The sequence below is a fragment of the Pinus tabuliformis genome, chromosome 4_2, assembly GCF_031772625.1.
Source record: "Pinus tabuliformis cultivar Carrire ecotype Pingquan chromosome 4_2, CPIR1, whole genome shotgun sequence".
Taxonomy (NCBI): Eukaryota; Viridiplantae; Streptophyta; class Pinopsida; order Pinales; family Pinaceae; genus Pinus; species Pinus tabuliformis.
Genome location: NC_142304.1, coordinates 839,148,745 through 839,161,609, shown reverse-complemented (window position 1 = coordinate 839,161,609; position 12,865 = coordinate 839,148,745). Strand labels below are relative to the sequence as shown.

General features: G+C 38.2%; 1 pseudogene; it reads left to right on the top strand.

Moving 5' to 3' along the window:
- LOC149172289 (lysine-specific histone demethylase 1 homolog 3-like) overlaps window positions 1-12,358 on the top strand; it is a 50,953-nt pseudogene extending 38,595 nt beyond the window's left edge.
- Window positions 12,359-12,865: the final 507 nt, after the last annotated feature.

The window sequence follows — 12,865 nt, the reverse complement described above, 5'->3', positions numbered from 1 at the left end:
TGTATATAGCTCATATCCCTCCTTCAACTTTTCTTGGAAAATATCTGGAGCTTTCCCTGAAGAAATAGCTCTCAAAACCCTAAAATGAAGGTCATCACCCTTATGAAGCTCAAAACCACAATGGTCGCCTGTTGCACCGTTTTAGGCCAACAATGGCATCGCTCTATTCTCTTTCATACCTGCGATGGTCTCAAAAAGGAAGTTTTCCCAAAGAGGATGAGAAGCTTCATGATCTAGAAGCTTCCAGACAAGGAAAATTTTAAGGATGGAAAATTTTCTTGAAGTTTAAAAACATTGGCGAATCTCACTAATTCCTAATATGCAAACTATAAAATGTTTATTGATATATTTGTAAAATTATTCAAATTTATAATGATTCTCTATATAGTCTCTATATAATGTTGTCGATTTTTAAGGTAAAATAATTTTATATTCTAAAATTTTGGTGAATCATATTTTATAAAAATTGGAAATTGGCGAATCTTTTTTGTGGAAAAATCATGGAAAATTAGCCCACTGGGCGAGCGTTAGCCCCTAAAATTTTCCATGCTTCCAGAGCGGAAACCTAGAGGTGGTTTCACATAGATGACGTCAAGTCCTCCTAATTTGACCTCTTGGTCTCATCCCTATGAGCTACCTCCTTGAGATGTGGGCCTAATCCTATCTTTGGAGGAGTCCTAAATCCCTCTCCCAACCTATATATTCCTCCTCTCCCATCCACAACTGGTTGGTCTATGTCCATTTGCACTCCTATGTTGAGATTGTGCTTAGAGGCTATTCATTAGACTAGAGAAGGAGTGTTTGGAGAGTTTCTTGGCTTGGACTTGGATTACCACTCAAGAAGAGCCTTTCAACATCAAGGTTATGGTTGTAAGGTTCCCTTTATTCTTTAAATAATATACAATTGTTGGTTCATCATCCCAAAATATATATGTTCATGTATGTATTAGCTTGGAATTCCTTGATCAGCTAAGTAGGTTATTATTGGATTTTCTATTGGTTTCGGCATGTTTTGTTGTTTCTTGATCAGTTGTGCAGGCACATAAGCACTGAAAGAAGTAGGAAAAAGTCTGTGACACAAGCGATTCGAGGATATCAACAAAGGAAATTGGAATAGCATCAAAACGAGGTAGGTCATCTCTCTTGTTCTACTTTTCAATTATAATCTAGGAAGATGTCTAGTTGATTGTCACTTCAGTTGCTAGACCCACTCATTGGGCTAGAGGGATCATCTCTATCCATCGAGAGGATTAACCTTGTCAACAACAATAGACCCTAACCTCAGTAGCAGGTTGGAACCTTGCCTTGAGCAGTAGGGAGGTTCCGAGAAGGATGCAAAAGGCCCGATTATCCAAATTTTGTGTTTGGATAGGCGTTTTTACACTATTTTTCACCAAGAGTTTAGTGCTTCTATCTGTTTCCAAAGCTAGGCTCTCTATTCTCTACCCATCCTTCATCTTGGAGGTATAAGGGTTGTAATTGCTTGATGTTGTGCTTTTATCTCCTTTATGTCACTAATACAAAGAAGGCCTCCCCACTATTGAGCAGGGCCTGAAGACGTAGTCCAAACTGGAAGATTTCCATAGTCAAATCATTGTGTCATCGTTTTTTTGTGTTCTTCTGATTATTTTCTTCATTTTTTATGTTCTTTTAAGTTCCATGGTTAATTAACTTCATTATATGTAATTTTGATGCATTTGTAAGAAAGATATCTTGAATCAAGTTTGGTATCAGAGTAGGTCTTCATAGATGTGAATTTCATGAGTTTATGCTAACCTGGAACAAGATGCGAAAAGGATAAGGAATGCTTAACTCCTTTGATCCTGAAGCTGAAGAAGCTCATTGGGAAGAGGAACAGAAGTTCCAAAATGTATTCTATAATATGGTAGGAAAGGTAGACAAGTTGTTCGCAGAGTATGAAAAGGCACTTGGGCATGAGAAGAAGGATGTCGATGATCATGAATCAGAAAATTAGGAAGGTGGTGGAGAAGATCCCCCTACCTCTCCTTCTTCTAGTGATAGTTTTCATCACTCTCATAGAAATTCCAAACAGACCTCCAAGAAACCATTCTTCAAGTTAGATGTGAAGTTCGGCCTTCCCATGTACAATGGAGAATGTAATGCAGAAAAACTCAATAACCGGATCAGACAAATAGAGGTTTACTGTTGAATCCAGCAGATCAAAGAAGATGAGGCAAAATTCCAGTTAGCATCTCTTCGGCTGAGTGGCACTGCCCTCGTTTGGTGGTAGAGAAAGTTATAGATGGAAAGCAAGAATTCAGGTAACCTTCTATCCTCTTGGTATAGCTTTATTTCTGCATTAAATGACCAATTCTACCCTCTGGGTTATAAGAAAAAGGCACATATGGACTGGCAATACTTAAGGCAAGGTAAAGGCCAAAATGTACAAAGATTCACGGAGGAATTTCAGAAATAAGCACTGAATCTAGGCATCTCATTAGATGCGCCTAAAACTATAACTAAGTACATAGGTGCACTACATAGTTACATCAGACACTCGTTATTACTGTTTGAGCCTACTTCAATTGATACAGCCAACGTTAAAGCTATACATCTTGAAATTCGAGGCAAGAATGATCGAGATGACCAAACCAAGAAGATGTCATTCAAACCTCAACATGGCAAATTCCAAAAGAAAGGAAAAGGGAAGGATAAGAAGACCATCGCTGCCAAGAAGGGGGATGGAGCAACACTGTCATGCACTCACTACAAGAAGGATGGGCATGATGAGGACCACTGCTGGAAGCTGCATCCGGAACTAAGACCGAAGAGATTCGATGGAAAGGGGAAGTAGAAGACAGTGGAAACAATGCAAGACCTTGGATCGGATTCCGGCGATGAAACATTGATCACAGTCGTGGGCACAAAAGGTACTCTTTCTATTAATGATAGTTTTGATTTGGTTGCAAGCACTAGTTATTTGAATGAGCCTGTGAGTCATGAGCGAAAGAGAATTGAGTTGTTCCACATTAGAGTTGTCATAAAGCATACAAAGGTGGAAACTCTATTTGATTCAGGTTCCCAAGCAAACTTAATCTCAGAGTCCTTAGTAAAAAGGCTAGGCCTTGAAACTAAACCTCATCTGAGTCCATACCCACTTGGTTGGGTAAGCGATAAAGCCAAATTGTAGGCCACCAAGCCATGTAGGGCCAAATCTGTAATCTCTTCTAAATTATTTGATGAGGTAGAGTTAGATGTGGTACCTTTGGACATCGATGGAATCATCTTGGGAAGCCCATATTTATATGACAGAAAGGTCATTTTCTTTCGGCATGAAAACAAATACCACCTCACCAAGGATGGGGTAGAATATATAGTCAGAGCTCATCACACAAAAGTTAGTGCTAGCCTTGTCAGTGCAGGACAGATTAAAAGACTAGTTAATTCCAGTAAAGGGTGCATGCTCATGGTAGTGAGGGTGAAAGAAGTCAAGACGGATGACACTTTCAAAGGTTGTGATCTTGATCATAAGAAGGAATTATTTAAAATTGTTTCTGACTATGATGAATTATTTCAGGAACTGAGAGGATTTCCCCCTAAACAGGAAATCCAACATGAGATCCATTTGCAACAAGATGCTCCTTTACCAAATGTTGGCATGTACAAGATGGCTATAGAAATTTCTCTATAGATCAGCTAGCTCTGATACCATGTAGAAATTCTACAAATTCTCTACAAATCTCCCTCTGAGATCTATGTAGAAAATCTGACTGTAGAATAACCCGATAATGCAATATAACCAAAGAAAAATATTGTAATCTACTTTTACTATCAATTTGCTTTGCGGAAGCTTAAAGATTGAGAAATATCGAGCTGAACACATATAACTAGAAGAAGAAGAATCAATGCACATGAAACACAGAAAATACTTAGGGGAAAGCCTCAACTAAAAACCCCACTATCTGTATTATCATACAAGGTGGAAATACATTAGAATTATACAAAGCCTTATCTCTCACAACTAGCCAGCTCTAAGTACAATCCTCCTGGATGTTCACAGGCAATCAAAGCTTCTCACAAGCCTTCCTCTCTGCCCTCCAAGCTCCTATTTCCTTGCGCAGTTACCTCTGGGATGATCTCCTTCACCCAATGTAACACTGTTCTCACACACTTCTATAACACACTGTCAGAACTGCACAATCCCCCCGTGCATTAATCTTTCTGCATGAATGAATTTCATTTATAGGAAAACACATGCAACTAATAGTAAAATGTCCTTGTCTTTAACCTGAACTGGGTCTTTCTCTGACTAGACATGCATGAGTTTTTGATGAGGGAATCTTCAGTTATCTGGAGTACACTAGCTGAGTGCATGCATGCATCAACTGACTGATAACTCACAATTGGTTCCTCAAATAGTTTGGAACTAATTTAACTGGATTTAACTCAGTAAACTGAGATAACTAATTACAACTCAAATATAACTCAATCTTATGTCCTTAATTAAGGGATAATCTCCTTAATTTAAGGGATAAATGTTGCATGACTGCAGAAAGACTTCTAACTTGAATTCTCCAACTAATTAATCCATAATGAATTAATTAATTAATTCGAAGCAACTGGTGAGACTAAATTCGAATTTTAATTCACAATTTTAATTCAAGGACAAATTAAAATTGGAATATTTTGGATTCTATTTTTATCATTTCTTGTTGCTATTTTCAACACTCCCTTATGAACATTTCAACTTGATCCCGATCATGAACATTTCGAATGTTCTGTATGCAACACTTCTCTCAAGTGTTGTAGCTCCAGCAACTCCAGAAACAAAAAAAACATCCAACCTAAATTAGTATGATGCATCTGTCATCAAAGTCTCTAATTGTTATTGCCTCTGTCAACTGAAAACTTTGCGCTTCAGCTGACTCTGCCTTTCTGCACTATTGCCAATCCTTCTCTGCACTCTTTAGTATCTCACTGCTCTAGCCTCTGTCACTTTGATCTTTGACTGCATCAATCCCATTGATTCCTCCCGCTACTATGTACTTTGGGCTCCCATAGCAAGGAATGATCCATGAGATAAAACCTCTCAATGGACCCAACACAATTTCATACTTCTTGGGACTATCGCTTTGCATCACCCCACCTCACAACTAGAGGTATGGTTGCATGTGATCCCTCTACCCACTTCTCCAATTGTGGCTCCTCCACAATTGTCTGAGACTTCTTCTGGGACTACATGTTGAGAGGTAATTTACTCTCCCTCTCAACCACCAAGTCTCTAACATTTTCCTTGCTCCTCAAGGCTTTGCATGCATCTTTAACCTCAAGAGCATACAGGTTCTTGAATCGTGAACTGATCTATTTCACCTGTCTCGTGGTGATGTGTCTAAGAAAAACCTTTCCCTTACTAAAAAACCACATCATAGCCACGGTCTTCCAATACTGTGACCGAAACCAAGTTCTTATTTAGTCCAGGCACATACATCACATCTATCAAGGTGATAGGAGGTCCATGCTCCCTCTGAAAAGCAACCGTGCCCACTCCTGAAACACTATACCTTCCATCGTCACCCATATTTATGCGCATCTTGAGGTCTCTCTCCTCCAAGGCACTGAATAAACTTTTATCGTCAGTCATGTGGAATGAGGCTCCACTGTCAAGATACCAAACACAACCCATCATCGATGACGCCATACATACGATGAGGGTAAAGTCTGTTTCGAACTAAAAGGCTAATGCCTCACCTTCTGATCCTTTCAAGGATCCCTTCTTGGAATTCTTCAATGGGTAATTAGTCACATAATGTCCCATCTCAATTGAAGTATGATATGAATTCAATTTTCACCTCCAACCCCGAACTTCAAACTTCGAATTCTCTTTTCTGTATACTGTTCACTGCTCTGATAAAATTGGCTCTAATAAACTTGGCTCTGATACCATGTAGAAATTTCTCTATAGATCAGCTAGCTTTGATACCATGTAGAAATTTTGCAAATTCTCTACAAATCTCCCTCTGAGATCTATGTAGAAAATCTGACTGTAGAATAACGCGATAATGCAATATAACCAAGGAAAAACACTGTAATCTACTTTTACTATCAATTTTCTTTGCGGAATCTTAAAGATTGAGAAATATTGAGCTGAACACATATAACCAAAAGAAGAAGAATCAATGCACATGAAACACAGCAAATACTTAGGGGAAAGCCTCAACTAAAAACCCCACTATCTGTATTATCATACAAGGTGGAAATACATTAGAATTATACAAATCCTTGGCTCTCACAGCTATCCAGCTCTAAATACAATCCTCCTGGATGCTCATAGGCAATCAAAGCTTCTCACAAGCCTTCCTCTCTGCCCTCCAAGCTCCTATTTCCTTTCACAGTTACCTCTGGGATGATCTCCTTCACCCAGTGTAACACTGTTCTCACACGCTTCTCTAACACACTGTCAGAACTGCGCAATCCTCATGTGTATTAATCCTTCTACATGCATGAGTTTCCTTTATAGGAAAACACATGCAACTGATAGTACATTGTCCTTGTCTTTAATCTCAACTGGGTCTTTCTCTGACTAGACATGCATGAGTTTCTAATGAGGGAATCTCCAGTTATCTAGAGTAGACTGGTTGAGTGCATGCATGCATCAACTAACTGATAACTCACAATTGGTTCCTCAAATAGTTTGGAACTAATTCAAGTGGACTTAACTCAGTAAACTGAGATAACTAATTACAACTCAAATATAACTCAATCTTATCTCCTTAATTAAGGGATAATCTCCTTAATTTAAGGGATAACTATTGCATGATTGCAGAAAGACTTCTAACTTGAATTTCTCCAACCAATTAATCCATAATGAATTAATTAATTATTTCCAAGTAGCTGGTGAGACTAAATTTGAATTTTAATTCAAGGACAACTTAAAATTGGAATATTTTGGATTCTATTTTTATCATTTCTTGTTGCTATTTTCAACAATGGCTTCTATCGAGATGGAGGAAATCAAGAAACAGGTGCAGGGATTTTTAAATCAAGGAGTCATTAGACCGATTTCTTCTCCTTGCGGCTCACCAATCGTGTTAGTGCCCAAGAAAGACGACACATTGAGAATGTGCGTGGATTACAGGGTAATGAACAAAATCACGTTGAAGAATCGATATCCTCTCCCTCGCATTAATGAATTGTTAGATCAATTAAAAAATATTGTTTATTTTACCAAGCTGGATTTACATAGTGGTTACCACCAGGTGAGAATTGCAGAGAAGGATGTTTGGAAAACTATGTTCAAAACCAAGTAGGGGTTGTTCGAATGGATGGTGATGCCCTTCAAACTATGTAACGCTCCAGCCACACTCATGAGGGTAATGAATGATTTATTTTAGCCATTTCTTGATCATTTTGTTCTCGTGTATCTAGATGATATTCTTGTGTACAGTAGGATATGGGAGGAACATATGTGTCACATAAAGAAAGTTCTTGATGTTTTGAAGAAAGAGAAATTATATTTGAAACCGTCAAAGTGTGAATTTGGAAAGATTTCTCTGATATATTTATGCCATATTGTCGATAATGGGAAATTAAGGATAGATCCCTCTAAAGTGGAAGTGATAATGAAGTGTATTGAGCCCACGAATGTCACAAAAGTCTGAAGTTTTCTAGGCACGGTGAAATATTGGAGAAGGTTCATAACAAACTTCTTCATTATTGTAGCCCCCTTGCACGCCTTGACTAGTGTGAAGTAGGACTTTCAGTGGGGAGGAAAGAAATAGAAATCCTTCGATACACTGAAAGAGAAGATCAACACGGCACCGGTGCTTGCCTTACCATACCTTCAGCGTCCTTTGAAAATTGAAACAAACACCAACGAATATGCCATGGGTGTTGTATTGATGTAGCAAATAAATCCTATTTGTTACCATTCGGAGAATTTCTCCCATGCTGTTGTGAATTATCCTACGTATGACAAGGACTTCTAAGCCTTGGTCTAGAGTGTAAAGAAGTGAAAACACTATTTGATCGGAAAGGAGACCATCATCCACACGGATCATCATCCCTTGCAGTATCTTCAGTCACAAACCAAGCTTCAACAAGCCTGTCACTTCAAATGGATGGGATTCCTCCAACAGTTTCATTTGGTAATAAAATATAAGAAGGGCACCAGCAAAAAAGTAGCAGATATTCTTTCTCACCCTCCTATTTCTACATTTGTAGTTTTGCAAAATGTTTCTTTGTCATTAGAAAGTTATGTTGAATAGTATGCTAACGATAATGATTTTAAAGAAATCTATGCAAAATTGACTTGTGGATTGCAAGTGGAAAATTATTACTTGCAGGGAAATCTATTGTACCACCTTGGAAAACTGTGTATACCCATTGATGAAAGGGTTCATGTAATCCGAGAGGCTCATACCTCTCTAGTGTCTGGTCATTTTGGCATTGAGAAAACTTTATGTCATTTGCAGAGGTTTTGTTTTTGGCCTCATATGAAAAACATTGTGACTCAATTTGTAAAGGGTTGTGTATTGTGTTCTGTTTCAAAGCCCTCTAATAGAAAACTTGGGCTCTACACACCACTCCCTATTCTGAGTCAACCATGGGAAAGTGTGTCCATGGACTTTGTAGGAGGTTTACCTATGTCTAGGAAAGGTCACGACTATTTGTATGCCATTGTGAATAGGTTTAATAAAATGCGTATTTTAATGCCTTGTAAAATGCAAGTCACTACTGAGCATACTTTTCTTTTCTTTCAGCACGTTTGGGTCCATTTTGGGTTGCACACATCTATTGTGTCAAATCGAAACTCTCGTTTCTTGGGTAGTTTTGGACCAGCTTGTGGAGAATGATGGACACCAAGCTAAAAAGAAGTACGACATTTCATACACAGACCAATGGATAGACAGAGGTTGTCAACCGTACCGTGGTACACTTGTTGCAAGGCTATTGTGGGAATATCCCAAGTTGTGGGATGAACAACTTCCTTATGTGCAACATGCATACAATCAAGCAACACATTCATCTACATAGAGCTCACTATTTGAGACATGTTTTGGCTATCTACCCAAAGATCTATTGGACATGGTATTTGGGAAAGAGGAGGATGGTAGTGGACGAGATGATAGGGACAAGGCGCAGAAGTTCATTCAGTGGATACAGGCAATTCATCAGGCAGTGTAGGAGCAGTTGGAGAAGAGTCAAGCTCAGTATAAAGCTCGACATGATAAGCACCGAGTTTACCATCAGTTTCAAGTTGGGGACAAGGTATGGCTCCATATCAACAAAGATAGGATGAAGGGAGAAGGAAGAAACTGATACCCATTAGATATGGTCCCTTCACCATATTGCCAAAGATTGGAGACAATGCTTTTCGTCTTGACTTGCCCGCTCATATGCAAATGAACTCCGTGGTAACTGTGGAAAAATGGAAGCTTTATAAACCTCCACTGATTATGGATACCGAGGAGGTTGCACAGATTCCTACAGCGGATGATTTTTCACCTGAGTATCTAAATAAGTTGCCCGAAGATATCATACTTGACCGGAGGACTAGATATTCACAACAAGGATATGTAGAGTAGATCTGTGTTAGCTTCAAAGGAATGCATCCAAGAAAATCTTGATGGATGGAGAAGGAAAAAGTGAGGCAGAAATTTCCTCACTTATCAATTGATTGGAAAGTATTTTGGTGGTCCAAAAGCTTTTAGTAGGTAGGATTGATCCAAGTGGATCTTCAAAAAGTACCATTGGCATGGTAAAAGGCTCAAAACCAAAAGTGGCAGAACTTGGATAAACTTAGCATCAGATAAAAGTGCTCGTCATCGTGATTCCAACAGTGTGAACAACACTCAAATCTGAGTCCAGATGACAAAGTTAGAGCAAGTCAAAGTTTGAGTTTGACTTGTTTAGTTAGCAAGGAGAAGATGACATGGAAAAGTTTCAACGAATGAGGGAGTGCCACGTGGCAAGTTTCCACTAGGCCCAGCATATCACATATTGGTGAAAAGGAGGAGCGGCTTAAGGAGAATCGGCCCATGGCGTTGCCAGCTGCGATTCTGATATCGCATATTGTAGGTCGAAGGAGGAACAACAAAGGATATATCAACCTTGGGGAAGACCCAGTTGCGAAGTGACTTTATTGCATACCTCAAATCACAGGAATGAGGATGGTGTTACGAAAGGCCCTAGCGGAAAGTGTTGATTGCGATTTCGCGATAGGCACCGATTGCGATATTGTGATGGGAGGTCAGACCTGAAATGTTATATATTGTGATTAATAAACTTGGTGGGTCTGTAGATGTTGCAGAATGCTAGACCCTTATGCTGATGGTTTCATGTTGATTACTATTTCGATGGGGTTATGGAACGCGAAATATTATGTTCTATGGTTAACACTCTTGTCGGGAACATGGTTATCGCATGATTCCTGTGTCCTTGGCTTGGGCTTTCCGCTGATAAGTTGGAAGTGCCGATAAACCCGCCACCAAGATTCATTCGCAATTGAAATGGGTTTCCTTGTTGGAAAGGGGCTTCACTATTGCGATAAGGTTGTTGCCGTGAATCCTTCTAGCCTAATTCCATCGGCTAACTTGGTTTCTTATGTTAGAACTACCCCGATTTTGAGGGATGCCGCCATGCTTATATATACGATTGTTTGTGTTGGGAAAAAGGCAGGGGAGGATTGGCCGAATACATAGATTTTACTGCATACAACAGACCCTGACCCTGGCAGCAGGCCGAAACCTTGCCTTGAGTAGTAGGGAGGTTCCGAGAAGGTTGCAAAAGGCTCGATTATCGAAATTGGGAGTTTCGATATGCATTTTTGCACTATTTTTCGCCAGGAGTTTAGTGATTTTTCTTGTTTCCAAATCTGGGCTCTCTATTCTCTACCCATCTATTAGCTTGGAGGTATAAGGGTTATAATTGCTTGTTTTTATACTTTTATCTCTTTTATGCCACTAATACAAAGAAGGCCTCCCACTATTGAGCAGGGTTTGGAGATGTAGTCCAAATTAGTTGAACTCCGTAATCAAATCATTGTGTCATCGTTTTTTTGTTTTCTTCTTATTATTTTACGCTTTGTTTATGTGATTTTAAGTTCCATGGTTAATTAACTTTGTTATATGTAATTCCAATGCATCTATAAGAAAAAGATATTGGATCAAGAGGACTGCGATGTTTTGGGCAAGCCTATAGAAAATTATTTATTCTTTTCTGGGGAGGCAACCTATAAGGAGAATCTAGATATCGTTGGTGGTGCACTAATGAGTAGTATTCGAGAAGCTGTCTAAAGCATTGAAACTCTAGAAAATAGGGGCTACATGGAAAAGGCTGAGGCTATGGTTGTTGCACAAAGGCAGTATGATAGTGAAAGAAGTGAAGTGAGGGACATGGTTAAGAGGCTTGAAGCGAGAGAGATTTACAATGTTCCTTGAAAAGGATCTCGTAATAGGGAACAAAATCCTTTGAGAAAATATTCTTTACTTCAAGAGATGTCCAAAAATGCAAAGACAACAATTGGGTGTCTATGTCTAGGAAAGAAGATGTTGTAGCTACCTGCTGCTACTATGAAGGCTTTTGCTGACATAAAAGAAAGGCTTGGCATTCTCAATATATGGATCCTGGTATGCTAAATGCATTTTCCTAAAAAAAATTGCAAGTTCATCTAATGGATTTGAAATCAATTATCAAGGATTACCTTGTCATTTCATTTTGCAAGGAGATTGTAATACTATGAGTTTATTTCAAATTTCATCAATGCATTCCATTATTTATAGATAAATAAATTGTGTGCCTCTTTAGAATTTTTTATGCATTGATTTTCCTCTAATCAACTCAGAGGGAAGTGTTGGATGGCTATTTTCATGTGGCATTAAATTTCTCTCATTCCCTCTCCAGAAATTTCCAATTTTCTAATTGAGTTGATAGTTCATATTAAACTGGCATGGTTTGTGAATTTAGGAACTTTTGATTTATTCTCTATATTCTTCAAGTTTAAAAGTGTAATGAAGCCTCGTGCACCTTATTATTATAAATTTGTTTTCAGTTTGTACTCGGTTACTCTATATTTGAGTACTTCTACATCCTAAACAAGTCAAACTTTAATATAATTGTAATTGTATTTAGTTCTTGATTTGAAAATGACATTAAAGGTGTTGTTGAAAAAACATTAGAAAGAAACATGGGTGAACAATGCAACTTTATGTTATAGTGGACTAAGGTAATATCTAATTTTCCTTTTCAATAGGGCAAACAAGATTCCATGGGAAAAGATGGGACACAACTCTTGTGCCAGTGTGTACGATTGCTATTGATTGCTTCAACTGATATGTTTGCAACACAACAATCTAGTAAAGGCATTGAAACTTCACCACATCTTATCATTCTTTTTTGATCTTTTTTTCTTATGCTATTGTTTTAATGATATAGTTGATCCTAGATCCCTTGAATGTTTTAAATGAACAGATCAATTTGTTCATGTTCCAACAATGTTTTAAATAACAAAGGAAATTTGTTGCTTGATTTTACAGTTAAGAGGAAAGTTTGTATTTGATTCATTATATATTTGCAAAAGTTGCTAGTCCAGTTCAAAAAAGAAGATACTCAAATTTCTATGGTATGTTTAGTTAGTAATAAGTCCTCTTTTTAAGTTCACCACGTAGTATTTCAATCAAAAGTGTCGAGAGTTCACTTTTATCAAGGAGTGACAAAGAATCCATGGTTGGGAAAGTATAGTTATGTAATAGAAAAAAATCAGGTGAGAAAGACTCACACTCTAGAAAATTATTTGACAAGGGAATAAATATTGCTCGAGGGGATAGCATTCAGAGGTTGATACTTGATACTAAGACTTCCTAACCCATCCCAAAGCCCTACTAGAAGTGTAAATTATGGATTGAAT